This window comes from Mirounga angustirostris, unplaced genomic scaffold, assembly GCF_029215605.1.
Source record: "Mirounga angustirostris isolate CCGP_5_RB_7025 unplaced genomic scaffold, mMirAng1.0.hap1 SCAF_8, whole genome shotgun sequence".
NCBI lineage: Eukaryota > Metazoa > Chordata > Mammalia > Carnivora > Phocidae > Mirounga > Mirounga angustirostris.
In genome coordinates, this window is record NW_026991716.1 from 41,478,852 (window position 1) to 41,494,656 (window position 15,805).

Consider the following 15,805-nt stretch of genomic DNA (forward strand, 5'->3'; position numbering starts at 1 on the left):
CCCCGCTGAGCACAGAGCCCAACTTGGGCCTTGATCCCACAACCCTGAGATCATGACTTGAGGCAAAACCAAGAGTCAGATGCTTAACTGAATGAGCCATCCAGGAACCCCGTTCACTGTCCCATTTTAGAGATGAAGAAACTGAGGCTCTGAAAAGTTAAGTACTGCTCAATGTCATATAGCTAGTACACAACAAAGCTTGGATTTGAACCTAGGCTTGTCTGATTCTAAGGTCTTTTTACTTCACCTGCAGTTTCCAAAAGATGTGAATTCCTTGTCATTAGTGCAAGCATAGCAGAGACCGTGATATTCACCAATTGGTCCATGGGCTCCCCTAAACTTCTCACTCTTGCAGTTAACCTGGGGCCACAAGATTGGGTTCTGCCAGCGGGATGTAGGCAGAAGTGATCTATGACCACCCCAGGTGTGACTTTTAACCACATCCTGGATGAATCGCTCTCCTTCTCTTCTTCGTCCACAACCCAGGGCAACTCAGGTGTTGAGATGTCAGCATCTCAAAAGGGGGAGAGCCTGGATCCCCGAATCACTGTATGGAGGAGAGTTGCCCTCAAGAACCACCCAATCCATATTTGGCTTTATGTGAATAAGAAATGATTCTTTGTTGTGTTCTTGGAGCAGAGTATAACCTAACTCAAGTAATATAGCAGACATGATACGGATAATTTTATATACTTATTTTATATAATTGTTTATACTGCATATATACATTTTTTCTTGATTCTCATAACCTTGAGAGATAGGCAGGAATTATAAGCCCCATTTTATAGGCCAGGAAACTGAGGCCTAGAGAAGTGAAATGATTTGCTGAAGACCACATAGTTGGTAGGTGGTCAAACCAAGATTAGGCTCTGGGTGTTTTTCCCACACTGTAATTTTACAGCTTCCTAGCTCGATGTCGTAAAAGCAAGCAATAAGCTCAGAGGGAATGAGGGTCCCACTGTATAGAGTTCTGCAGATTAAATTAAACACCTTCAAGGACTACAAGCCTAGGTAGCTAGTAGAGACAGGTGTAGTACATTCCAATGGCTCATATTCTTAAGTCAACAAGCTGCGGGCATCCTGTGGCTGCTCAGACTCCTGGGTGGTCCTGGAGGGGAGTCCTAAGGCTCATTCTTGAGCAATCTGGTGCACAGATCTCCAATCTGAAACACAGGTCTTGAATTAAAGAAAAATAGGTGAAACTGGGTGAAAATCCTCAGCATCTCCAGAGAATAAGGGGCCTGATTCTCCTTTGTCATCCCCACACAGCAATCATCCTTTTATTCTGTAGAGAATTCTCCACAGTGTGCAAAACACTTCGCCCTCCTTTATCCCATTTAATTCTCACAAAACGGGATCATGCTTTTTCTGTTGGGAACTCTAAAAGGTTGATTTGTTCTAAGATAATGATAGGGTTCTGCCCCTGAGAACAAAATCTGACATTTATTGAGCACATACTATGTGTAGTATCTCATTCAGTCCTACAGCAGCCCTCCAAGGTCATGGCGATGATAGCTGCAAAAGAGAGCAAGAAGAAACATACAAGGCCTCATGAGGTCTGGGTTCAGAACCAATACCCATCAATTCCACTTTATCTTGTTGGCCAAAACAAATTCATGACTAAGCCCAGACACAGCCTTGGAGGGCAATGCAAAGTTACATGGCAAGGGGCATGGATACAGCAGGGATGAAGAATTATGGTCCTATTTATGATCTTCTCCCACCGGGTAAAGTGTCCTGACCAGCTGAGCTGCTTGCTGAAGGCAAAGGAAATGCAGGATGAGTAGTGGAAGAAGGTAGTTATAAATACCAGCTATTACCACGTGACCAGCTACAGAACCAAGGACTGTAATTATCATGAGAATTCCTCCTTATTTTGTTGACCTGTAAACATGTTTGTGTGTGACATGTAAAAATCAACTCTCCAGCTACTCTTACGGTTGTCTTCCTCGGAAGGACATAACCTTCCCTGACTGTAGCAGGCCCAGCCCCCAGACCATCTTCCCTGAGGTCACCTGATTTCTGTCTTCCTGGTGCTGGGCAGGCAATGAGCTACATTTCAAAGAAAATGCAGTCAACAGCATTCAAGAAAAATGTATCAAGAATTTACCAGAGCGAGAGGCTAGGTAGAAAGATGAGTCAGCCCCAGATTCTACCCTCAAGTGGTTTTACAGTCTGGTAGCAAAGCAAATACGGTGTTTTTTTGTTTTGTTTTGTTGTTCTTCCTAATTTACAGTTATGATCGTCCGTATCAATGCAATGTTCGTGCATGGCTATAGGGGAGCAGATGCGCCTCACACACACTTGTCTCTGTGGTCTGAGGACCTGTATTGTCCCAGTTACCTTGCTCATCAACGCCTGTTACTACCAGTGAGTGAAACTGGCTTAGTGCAGGCTCCTTCGCCGCAGCACAGCATCTAGAAACAGGTCCCTTCTGGGCTTGGAGGGCTGATGCATGAACCCCCAGGTACCCCTAACCCCAGTGCTGCCCTCACTGACCCCCTTCTCCTGCCTTTCTTCTTGGCAATCTTCATTTCTTCCTGGTAATCCATGTTGGAGACTATGTAATTCAGAAAGTAGAATGGTACACTTGGAACAAATGGAATTTCAATCCTCACCTTTCAGGAGTGGTCAACTCCAAATCACCCACTTTTATGATAAAGAGTCTCAAGAAGCCCCGACAGACAATTTGGTAGGGTGCACGAAGAGTGTTAAAAATATGTGCACCTTCCTACCCATGCAGTGGAACACTCCTCCGTAGGAAGAAGGAATGAGCTCCTGATAAATGCGATAACGTGAATGAATCTCAAAATAATTACGCCAAGTAAAGGAGCCGGAGGAAAAAGACTACACACTGTATGATTCCAGTTATATAAAACCCTAGAAAATGCTAACTAATCTATAGTGACAGAAAGCAGAGCAGAGGGAGGGAGAGTGGAGGGACGGAGAGATTACAAGGGGCACAGAGAAAGTTACAAGGGTGATGGATACGTTCATTATCTTGATTGTGGCAGTGGTTTCAGGGGTGTGTACATATGTCAAAAATTATGAAATTGAGCACTTTAAATATGTGCAATTTATTGTATGTCAATTATACCTTAATAAGGCTGTTTAAACAATTTTTAAATATGTGAACATTTTGACCCAATAATTCCACTTCTCGTCACCCTCCTAAGGAAATAATTGAAGTGCCCAATTTATGTTCAAGATCTTCAGCACATTGTTTAGAAGAGTGAAAAAGTTCAATGAGAGGGTATAGTTAAAAAAATTAATGCTAAAATAAATTCCAGATGATGACGGAATACGGTGTATGTTTTTAATATGATCACTGTCTTATTTACCATGATGAAGGAGATGTTTACCTTGTCGTGTTTGGTGGAAAACCCATTCATAAAACAGTATGAACATTATGAGGTCAAGATCAATATGTCGCAGACCGAAGACGTGTGCAGGAGAAAGACTGGAAGTTTTGTACAAAATATCCATGAGAATCATTTTAATTTTCTTTTTTTGAATTATTCCTATTGTTCGCCACACTTTCTACTTTTGAAACGTATCCCTTTCCTGAAGCAATAAAATTGGCGGGGGGCACTCTGTTTTGTGCGGAGGCTGCAGGGGAGGGCCAGGCCCTCTGGTCTCCCCTCCCATCGCCAAGCAGGTGCTCTGCCTTGAGAACCACGGGTTGCAGAGAGCTTGAGAAAGCCTGTCCCTGGAGCCTTCCCATCCTGCCTGGGGCCCTGGCGCTCCTTCTCTGCTGCATGGTTAACCTGCATAAGAGGCCACTCGCTCCTTATGCTATAAGTGGCAATAAATGAGCAAAGGATGGTTGTGGCCAGGCTTCGAGGGCCTGGGCAGTGGGGAAGAAAGCAAAGCTGGGCCTTCCTAGCTCTTTCCCGGCTGCTTCCTCTGGTTAAGTGCAACTCTTAGAAGCATTCAGGAAGCAAGGCATTAGCCACTGTAGACTTACCCAGGCCATCAGTCTATTCCCTTCCAGCAAAAACTATAGCCACAGGGTGCGGAGGTGGGGTGCAATTTGAGACTGTAGGGTGGCCTGCCTTTCCCTGACTTCCTTCTTTGCTTTTCTTCCCCCAGAAACAGAAACTAGGAGGACTGAAAGACGTGCTCTTGGCCTCACACTCTCTGAAAGCAAGATGGCTTTCTTTGGCCTGGTGGTACTGTTCTCTGGGTGGTTAGCTTGCCCTGGTGGTATTGGTCCTGGGTCTGGACCAACCAGCTGAGAAGAAGTTTAATGCAAAAGGTTTAACACTTTGAAAATGCACATGCCTGTTCTGCAGAGGATGGCTGGGTTGGAAGGGCCAAGGTGACTTGCCTCAGTGGCTGCAACTGAGAGATTATTGCTTAATGAACAGTAGGATGAACCGAGACCAGAAGCGTCTGTGACCTGAAAACTGTTTTTTTCCCCCAACTGGGTGGAAAGGCTTGTGGAGGCAAACCCGTGTGTATCATCTGTGGCCCTGAATATACACAGGGGGTGGTACTGTGATGGATGGTCTGCCTGACCTCTATGAGGCTCAGTCTGCTCATCTATAAAATGGAATAGGAACACCCATCTTATGGAATTCTTTTATTTATCCATTTCTTCTCTAAGCATTGACTGAGCACATACCATGTGCCAAGTACTGTGCCAGGGATGGAGACACAACAAATTAATTACACATGACCTCTCATTTCTTATGGTTCTTCCCTCTGAGGTTGCTGAAAGGTCTAGGGATTAAATATATCAATGACCGTGCTGACTGACCTATAGTAGGACGCTCAAGAAATGCTACTGTTTTCACCAAGGCAAGGACCCTGGCAAGGGGACAGTGGAGGGGCCCAGTTACTGGACCTGCGGCCACAAGGCAGACACCTGGATACTAGGTCAGCTGCACTGGCCAGTGAGGCTTAACTAGAGAACCTTCAGGAGTGAGTAAAAATCTTAGCTATGGGTAAAAAAATGCGTGGGATTCAGGCTGTCCTTGGACAAAGGTTTTAATTGGTTGCTGGAAACTATTCTTCTGAATGTTTGCATATATGCTATTCATGCCAATAAATGTTTATTTTGTATATCATTCACTTATTTTAAAAGCATGTGAAATAGTCCTCCTTCTCCATGGCTTTGCCCTCCGTGGTTTTGGTCACCAGAGGTCCGAAAACAGATGAACCTCCTTCTGCTGTATGGTCAGAAGGTCAGTGTGTCACGATGTCCATGTCCTTCCCCTCATTCATCTCGTCATGTGGGCATTTATCATCTCACATCATCACAAGAAGAAAGGTGAGATACTGTAAGATATTTTGAGAGAGAGAGAGAGAGAGGCCCCAGTCACATAACTCTTATTACAGTATGTTATAATTGTTCTGTTTTGTTATTCGTTATTGTTGTTAATCTTTTACTGTGCCTAATGTATAAATTAAACTTTAGTAGAGGTATATATGTATAAGAAAAATATATATGTAGGGTTTGGCACTATCCGTGGTTTCAGGCATCCACTGGGGTCTTGAAACATATCCCCCATGAATGAGCAGGGACTACTGTATTCATTTAAAAAGCACTTATTCTGTGCGAGGCCCTGTGTTTAGAGCTGAAGAAGAGACTAAGGAATCATGTACATGGTAGGCCAGGGTCTTATAGTCTGGCAGCGAGAAAAGGAAATACAGGGAAACAGGTAAGTGGTAGGCTTAAGGGCTGGGATGAGTGACTCAGAAGGGTCAGTGCAGTGGGAGTTCAGAATGAGCAAAAGGTCTGGTTTGGAGAGGACAGGATGCTGGCAAATGCCCTAGAGCAGGTGGATGGATACGGGGCCTTAGCCAGGCCTCGGGGTCTGTGCCTCGGGGATGTTCTCAGGAAGGTGAGCAGGCACGCCCTGGCAAGTGGAAGGTGTGGTTGGTGGCATTCGCTCATTCATTCATCTATTCATTCATTCAGCGGATCTTTACTGAGTGCCTACTATTGCTAGACACTTTTCTTTTTCTTTTTTTTTTTTTAAAGATTTTATTTATTTATTTGAAAGAGAGAGAATGAGAGACAGAGAGCATGAGAGGGAGGAGGGTCAGAGGGAGAAGCAGACTCCCCGCCGAGCAGGGAGCCCGATGCGGGACTCGATCCCGGGACTCCAGGATCATGACCTGAGCCGAAGGCAGTCGCTTAACCGACTGAGCCACCCAGGCGCCCGCTAGACACTTCTCTAAACTGGGGACTCAGCAGTGAACAAGACAGAAAACAACCTCTATCTTATGTAGTTTGCATTCTAAAAGAGGAAGACAAAAAATAACTAATAAGTTATATATAGCAGTGGTGCTCAAATGTTTGGTCTCAGAAACCCTTATGTGTTTTCAAAAATTATTGAAGATCTCAGAGAACTTTTGTTTAGGCAGGTTATAGCTGCTGGGGATGACAGTCCTAGAAATTAAAACTGAGAAATTTAAAATATATAGGAAAATTTAAAAATAACAATCTACTCATTACATTTTAGTATGAATAACATCTATTTAGTGAAAAATTACTGTTTCTCTCCCCCCCCAAAATTTACAGGATAGTAGTATTTTTTACATTTTTGCATTTTCCGACAAAAGTAGAAGACAGCTGGATTCTCATATCTGCATTCAATCTGTGTTGATATGTTATTTTGGCTGAAGCATATGAAGAAAATCTGGTCTCACGTGGATATGTAGTTGGAAAGAGGAGAGTATTTTAATGGCCTTTTAATTGTGACTATTCTTCTTTGATTCTACACCAGAACTCAACAAGTCATAGTTTGTTAAAGATCAGTTGCCATGTCAAATCTGAAACTATGTCAATACTCCATTTCGTTAAAATCCATTGGTCTATTTTGAATTTCTCTTGAATGTAACTTTGAACGGTCTTCCTACCCATGCATCATGGATTTATCCCTTGGAAAGAATGGGTTCACCAAATTATGCAGATCTTCCAAATAGTAATACATTTCATTATCTGTTTCCAAAATCACATTCATGAATAGCATCTCCAATATTATCAGACAACTCTTTCAGTGCTGGGAAGTGGCAGTTCACAAAAATTTTAATTTTGCTTGAAAGCCTGTATTTTATTTTTGGCAGCAAATACTACCAGTTAGTTGTCTTCCAGAAAATGTCGGTCAAAGACCCAGGTCTGACTGACCATCATTTTATCTGCCAGTCATTCCTTCAAGTAAAAATATATTCCAGAAGAAAAGCAGCTCATTCACGTGCAACTCCAGCAATCACACAGCTACTTAGCCTTGAGGTAACTCATACTTTGGTAGGTGACAAGAGGGCTTGATGCAGAGTTCTCAGACTGTGAAAAAGATGGGCACTTAGGGGTCAAGATTTAATAAAATTAATCATTTATGCAGTTTCCTCGGGGCCCTTCTTCAGTGAAACTAGTACTGTGTGTGGTGGTGAGGGACATGGTGACCAGCGGTGAGGTTTGGTGTCACTGATTTGATTCATGTGAAGGCGCCAGCAGTTTACCCACCATCTGTGTGAACACCAACATGGCAAGAAGGGCAACTACATCTTAGTATTATTATGAAAATCATTTAGATGTGGCTCAGAGACCTTCAGGGGTTTGTGCACCATATTCTGAAAACTGCTGGTATAGAGTATTTGACACAGACTGGTGAGAAGTACAATGGAGAGAATTATAGCAGGGAAGGGGTGCAGGGGGAGTAATGGGAGGGTTGCAATTCAAACTGGGTAGTCAAGGCAGGCTTCAATGAGGAGGTGGCATTTAGGCAAAGGCTTATGGAATGGAGGGAGTGAGCCCTGGGGTATCTTGGGGAACAGGAGTCAAGGAAGAAAGGACAGCATGAGCAAAGGCTCTGAGGCAGAAGCATACTCGGCTTATTCAAGGAACAGCAAGGAAGCCAGGGTAGCTGAGGAGTGGGTGACAAGGGGTAGTAGAAAAGGAGGTCAAAGAGGAAACAAGAGCCAGACTCTGTAGGGTCCTCTAGGCCATCATAAGGACTTGAGCTTTTTTTTTTTCCTTAAAAGATTTATTTATTTATTTATTTATTTATTTGAGAGAGAAAGAGAGATATTGAGAGAGAGAGAGAATGAGAGAGAGCAGAGGGAGGGGCAGAGGGAGAGAACCCTCAAGCCAACTCCCCACTGAGTGTGGAGCCCAACGAGGGGTTGGGTCCCAGGACCCTGAGGTCATGACCTGAGCTGAAATCGACCGAGCCACCCAGGCTCCCCAAGGACTTTAATTCTGAGTTAGCTGGAACACCATGGAAAGGTTATAAGTAGAAGAGTGACATGATTTGTTTCCGTAGCAAAAGGGGATAAGGCTGAATGGTAGGGTGTGGCCAGATTCTGTATTTGTAAGGTTTGCATGTGTCCTTGAATCATGCCTAGCCTGTAGTATGCTTAAAAGAACTATATTGGGTAGAAGAATGGCCTAGATTCCTGTACCTGTCAAAGGACAGGCTGTGTTAGCCAGCTTTTGCTACAGTAACAAACACCCCCAATAATTGATTGGCTTAAAACAATAAACATTTATTTCTTGCTTATATTACTTTATAGTCTATGACTTGTTTATATTACTTGGCTGAAGCTCTGGTGAAGTGGGGAGGAGAAAATGAATATTTGGGAACAATCATGCAATCTGTAAGGGGCACTCTGAGGATGAGTCAGCTATAGTCGGCTAGCTGAATTAGCACATTTGACTAAGTCTTTTGCTTATGGGGCCCAGCAAGGGCCATTTTACAAGAACATCACAGCCAGAATTGAGTCATTGGCTTGTATGCACAAAGAACAAATACACAGTCCTCCTTTAGTGATTCATTCCAAAAGAAGGGCCAAGAAACCATGGCCTTTTCACCCTAGGAGCATAGAGCTTATCTTAGAGTTGTTCAACCTTGGCCAAAAGTGTTATGTATGGGGCCCATGAATGGAGCCAGGCTTGGAGCTCTGGGAGAGGGTCTTGGTCACAACAGGTCCTTCAACCACCCAAATCAGAATCATTTGGTGGAAAAGGAGGCTTGCTAACATCCCAGATTCCTGGACCACCCTAGGAATCTCCGGCGATTAGACACACTAGAGAGAGGCACATCATAATAATATGGTCACTTAGAAAATGAGCGCTATCACAAGAGCCTAGCCTTGCCTTTGTTCTCTTCATCTGTGGGTACTTATAGTTTGGACTCTGGGTTGGGTTCAGTGTACCAAGTCATCACAGACTGAGTATTGTTGGAGACATGGGTGAAGCAACTTCAAAGTTCAAGTTCAAACTACTTTGGAGTCACATCCATGACCTGCCAGATCACCACTCACACTGGCCATCTCAATTTTAGACCTTTCTCACCTGGATCCAGATGACTGTTTGTCTAATAGTAAAAGGAAGCCTCTCACAGACCACTGAATATTGCCTTTTCCTGACCTGGACCCTTGAACTTTGAACCACAGCCTCAGGGTGTCTCAACCCACCCTGCTTTAGAGAAACGTTTCCTTAAAAATCTCTCAACTACCAGGACCCCACACGTGCCAACTTCCTTTTTGTCCGGTGACTCAGTGGGACCAGGACCATTGCCTCTTATCCTCCTCAGGTAATTAAAGATGGGCTGTAGTCGGACTCCCCCTCCTCCTGGCTTTGGTGGAAGTTTGTTCTTTTCAGGTCTTACCAAGTTCAAGTAGCTTAAGGACACCTCCATGGAAGCCCTGTTTGTGATCTGGAGTGATTTACAGCAGCACTAAAACCTCTCACAACAGACAAATTAATACTCAGACGCCTTTTCAGTGCCTCATTTGAGAAAGAGGTTTTGACCCGGCGCCAAGATGTGGGAGGCAAGATGTTTCTCTGGAATCCCATTGGGTGGCAGGCTCTGGGATCACACCCAGCTTGGCCTGCAGTCCAGTACACTCCAAAATTGGTCTCCGCTTCTGACTGAGTTCTGTATCTTTGTTTCTCAATTTTGGTGTGAATTCATTGTCCCTCATAAAAAGGAACACCATGGGAGCACACTCAGTCTCAGGGAGCCGGAAAGAGTTTTGAGCATTCTGGCCCATCCTGGGTTTGAGCCAGCTTCACTTCCTCCTTGGAGGACCCCATCAGTGGTTCCCAAACACTTTTCCTTTGGCAGAAATGTAATGTTATATTGCTAAAATTCTGGCTGAAGTCTTTGAGGCTTATAATTAGAACTGATGAGCCCCTCTCGCTATCCTCCAGTAAAGAGAAAATAAGACTCTGGAGTCCTGGCAGGACTGTAAATGGGCTCAGCAAGGCAAATACTGAGACAAAGAATCAAAATCCACGTGGAGAGCGCTCACTTTCAAAGATCATGTAAGTTAAAGGCAGGGCTTTTAATCAGTGGGATCTCAATTTCCATATTTTCTTGTGGGGTGATTAAGAAAATTTTTTTAAACTTAACACTTCAAAAAGAAACGGAGAAACAAACCAGTTGCAGTCCTGAGATGTTTTCTCCCCCTGCCAAGTGGCAGGGGTAGAAATAGGCCTGTTGTCCACAGTTTTAAAAGCAACCAATAAACAGAAGGCCCACCTGGAGGTCTTGTGCTCAGAAGCCGTGCTTATCAAACGATCACCCACGGACTGTGAGAAATCCAGATGCCCAAGCTCAGCCCAGGATGCCCTGATTCAGCAAGTCTGAGGTGGGTCCCAGGAATCTGGTTTGTAAATAAATGTCCAAGCGCTCCTGTTGAAGTAGGTTTTGTGTTTGGGAGCTGCAACACCAAGAAGGTCAAGATTATCAGTTTGTGAACTTGGCTCTGCTGGTCTACCCTCCTGAACCTTGGCACCCTACCTTCATGAACCTGGACTCAGAAATCCCTCTTCTATGCTTCTAGCCTAAGAAGGGTACCTCCAAACTGGAGTGTTGGCAGGTGGCAAGCCTTTGGGCACAGAGTTATTTGCTATCCTAATTTAGAAGAGAGCAGTACTGGGAAACGAAGGCGTTTCAAGAGGGAAATGATTAAGTGAATATGGCAACTCCTCTTAACAGAACACTCTGCAAACATTACAAATGATGCTTGTTCAGTCTGTGTGATTATAAGGGAAGTGCTCATGATACAACAAAAAATAAGACACTGATTATAAAAAGCTTAGAACTAGGTCGAGGGGAAATTTCTCTGTGCAGAGAGAAATGGGAGGTAGAAATATAACAACATGTTAACTGAGGTTGTCTTTGTCTTTGGATGGGGGTTCTTTTTTTTTTTTTTAAAGATTTTATTTATTTATTTGTCAGAGAGAGAGAGCACAAGCTGGGGGAGCGGCAGGCAGAGGGAGAAGCAGTCTCCCCTATGAGCAAGGAGCCCGATGTGGGACTTGAGCCCAGGACCCTAGAATCATGACCCGAGCCAAAGGCAGATGCTTAACCAACTGAGCCACCCAGGTGTCCCTGGATGGGGGTTCTTTGGATGCTTTTGTTTATATGTATTTTTTTATTTTCTTTATATGCCATTTTCTATAATGATCAGTTATTGTTTTATATTACATCACATACACACACCTAACTATATCTATGCACGGATACAGGTATATCTTTATTTTAAGTAAAAGAGGGGCACCTGGTGACTCAGTCAGTTAAGCGTCTGACTTTTGGTTTCAGCTGAGGTCATGATCTCAGGGTCAGGAGATCAAGCCCTGTGTTGGGGTTCTATGCTGAGCGTGGAGCGTGCTTAAGATTCTCTCTGTCCCTCTCCCTTTGCCCTACCCCCACTCCCCCCCAGCACTCTCTCTAAAAAATAAAAATTAACAAAAATTTAAAAAGTAAAACCAAAAGAATTGCATGGATTTGATTATGGAATAGGACCTGGTAGAACAGTGGGGGTAGTCGAGACCAAACTGACCCTTTCACTAAGGAAAGAATTGGTGGGTAGGAAAGTGGTGCATGCCTGCGGGTCGCATATAAGCAATGTTATCCTTAACCAGGAGAGAGATATACATGTATCCACGTCCAGTGATGAAACTGGACCCACATAAAGACAGGCAGAGACCATTTCTGAGCATGAATGAATTTAGTGTGGGATCTCTGAGGTCTAAGTTGCTGAGTTTGTTCTAGCTCTCGCAAACACCATCTAGCAAAGATGCCAAGGGTGGACTTCTTCCAGCAGAGCTACCTCAGTCCCATTCAGAAAGCCACCAAGTCACCCCTGCAGGACCCATACACTCCATATCCAGTCAGATAAGAGCTTCCCGGCTTCCCGGCTGAATTAGAACGAGACTTGCCTCTAGGATAGGGACAAAGCAGAGTTTTTATGCTACTTCTGGGTGCTTTGAGCTCTGTGTTGGAAAAAAATTGTAAGCAAGTCTAGGTATCAACCCCCCACTCTTAAACCCACCTCTCATAAAACCCTCCATCAATGTGCTGTCATTGCCCATGCTGGTGCCAGGGAAGTGCCCTGTGCTGGTAGGGACCCTTTGCTGAGCTGGTCCTGGGTGTCTCAGGACCTTCTGCTCTCCAGTCCCCTGCCCTGAGTGACCAGGATGGAAGGGCTCAGACCATGAAAGATTTCTCCCCCAAAAGACCAGCTTTTCTCTCCAGATTTACCTGACCTCAAGAACACCTCTGACAGAGCTTTCCTGCTTCTCATGGTTGGCCATCCTTGCCCTTAGCATTATCACTAAGGCTGAAATGTCCTCCTTGAACCAAACCACTGTCTCACTCCACTGCCACGTCTAGGTCTGCTGGAGAGCCTTTAACTGGCTTCATTATTCATTCCGAATAGGACAGAAGTAAATTAAAACAAAAAATTAAGGCTGCTGAGTTTTCCAAATGTCTGTCCCCTGGCCTTCAGACAAGTCCTTATTGACTCTAATTTAGCACCTTGTTCAAAACTTGTGTTATCCAGTACAGTACCCACTAGCCACACAGGGCTATTTAAATTAAATTAAATTATAATGAGATACAACTTGAAATTCAGTTCCTTAGCTGAACTAGCTATTAATTAGCTGCCTAGTGGTAGATAGTGCACAGAGAAACTTCCATCATTGCAGAAAGTTCTAAAAGTTTTATTGAGTTATATTATAATTTATCTTATCTATCTATATCATTTCTTTTAAGCTTCTCAACCCACAACAGATTAGAAATAGCAAATTAAGGGCAAAGGGAATGATGACAACAAATGACCCAGTATAAAAGGAAGAAACGGAATAATTAGGAAGCAAAACACTCATTCATTTATTTGATCATTAAACAAACGTTTACTGAGCTGCTACATGCCAAGTATAGGCCTAGGTACTTGAACTACATTACTGAACAAAAGAGACCTAAAATCTTTGCCCTCATGGAGTGCACTGAACCAGTAATACACACCACTTTGAGGACGTTTATTACAGAGACCAACAGCCTTGTTTTCTTCAATATTCTCTGGAGGCATCATCGGTTAAAAATCCAGTTCAATAATTGATGTTTATCTTGAGTCATCAAGAATAGTTAGTATACTTTAAGAAGGCCCACAAGTACATATATTTTAGAAAGGTTACTGTCCAAGGAGCTAAAGGAGCTAGTTTCAATGATTTGAAAAAACAATTGGGGTTGCCTACTTTCTTTTTTTCTTTCTGAGTTGGATAACCGTCATTTTATATGTAAAGAGAAAAAAAAAAAACCAACAACAAAAAAATCTCCTGTCATTTTATAAGCTCCTTTTTACCAGTGAGTTTATACTGACCTTTCTTTCTATTCATTTTCAAGCTGATATAATTTGCTTTCCAGTTCTGCCCCTTAATACTATATGACTCTGGTTAAGTCATTTGAACTTTTCTACGCCTCAGTCAAAAGGTAAATAAGAAACAGAACTAACACAGTTGTAACTGTGGGTGGTATAAATATCATCAACAAAGTCCCTGAGAATTCGTACAGAAGTTTTGAGAGACTTTCTCAAGCAAGCAAGAAGCAGGTGGGATTTGATGAATTCATATGCTCTCTTTCCCCCACTCTCTTTCCTGTCCTCCACCTAAAACCCATAATGAATTCTCTTCTTACCCTTTATAACTGGTGAAAAAATCAGAAGCCAAGCAGTAATAAGCTTAAATATTTCCTTAGAGAAAGAATTCAATTCTAGTAATAAAAAAAAAAAATTGTGTCAAAACAGGTGAGGAAGAAATTAAGGCCTTTGGAGAACACTCCAGGGCTTGGAATACATAATTTTTCCAGGTGATGGAAGGAGTTCTGTGAAGGAAAGGGGAGACATATTTCTAAACTGCTTTTAAAAAGTGTAGGTCAGAATCAGGGCAGAAACCTCTACTTTAAAAATGATGTCAAAGACCGTCCGAGATCACTGATGGATGGGAGATGGGATGATGTAGTACAGCGGTGGAAACAGAGCATTTGGAGCCAGACAAATCTCAAATTCCAGCTCCAACACTTATTAGCTGTGACATCCTGTCTAAGTAACTTAACCCATCTGTGTCTTAGTTTACGGGTTTAGAAAATAAAAAGGATAGTGATAGTGTCTACCATGTGGGGCTATTACAAGTGTTCAGTGCAATAATTTTGGGGAAGCACCTGGCAGAGAGTAGGTACTTGTATTAGTTAAGATAACACTAGCTGTTGAAACAGTTAAATGCCAAATTCCAATGGTTTAATACAACTAAAATGTATTTCTTGTCCATGTAATAGACTACATAGAGGAAGCAGGAGGCTCTCCTCCATGTGGCGACTCAGGTATCCAGGCTCCTGTACTGCAATGCCTCCTTGCCCATCTAAATGGGGAAAGCAGAAGGCTTTCCTCCATGTGGTCATTCAGGGCTTCAGGCTTCCATCTTGTGACTCTCTGACCCCCTGGAACCTCAAAATCCTCTGCTTCCAGGTGGCAAAGGGGAAAGTGAGAGTGGAGAAGCCTTGTTTCTTAAAAGCCCTGGCCTCAGAGGTGAGACTCAACCACTTTCATTCACATTGCTTTGATGAGAACTAGTCATGCGGCCTCACCTGGCTGCAAGGAGAGCTGGGAAATGTAGTTCCAGCTTAGCAGCTGCCTCTTAGCAATAACACCACGCTCTGAAAAGGGAGCCAAAAGGTTCTGACCAACAGCTAGCCATATTGCCAACATGCTCAATAAATAGTAGGAACACACAGTCAAATGACCAGTGATTTTGTTAGATAAGAAAACTGGGCCTGCTGTAAAATTCTGAAGGATAAGAGGAAACATTTAAAACCCAGATGATAAAAATAGACGAGTAAACTAGTTGAAAGGTTCAATATTTGGGGCCATGTTTTATCTGGTCATGGTTGAAACTGAAGACTGTAATGTTTCTATTTAATCTGACAAACAAATATTTATTATACTGATCACATGAAAGACACTGGGTTAGGCATTGGGTGTGGGCTGGACAGGTGGTTCAAGGTTGAGTAAGACCTGGACTTGCATTCAAAGAGTTTATATTCTGGTATGGGAAGAAGATATGCACATCCTCAAGGAAGCACAAAGACACATAGTATGGGCAGTGACCTGAGAGGTGCAAAGTGCTATGGGATTTGAGAAAAGGTAGGATGGTTTCTGTCCAGCATGATTCAGCTGCATGAGAGCATTTCAGATACCCAAAATGGGAGTCGGTCCTTATCCAGTTGGCCCTTGACACCATCTCTACTGGCTCCCCAGAAACTCCCAACTTTGTTCTCAGATATCCTATCTGCTCCATTCTTGCTCTCCATAGCTCAGAGGCCTTTTGGCTCTGGGTCCTTGGTTTGTTCCTTTCGCGCGAAAGGGCCTGGGTTTCCAGACTCGGGTACATGCCTTGGGTCTCTCCTTATGGCAGTTCTCATGAGCTCTGCTCTGGTGGGCTGTACCTCCTAGGTATGGCCTGGGGTTCCAGACATCAACCAACTTCCTTGGCTCTTTTCTATCTTGGAGT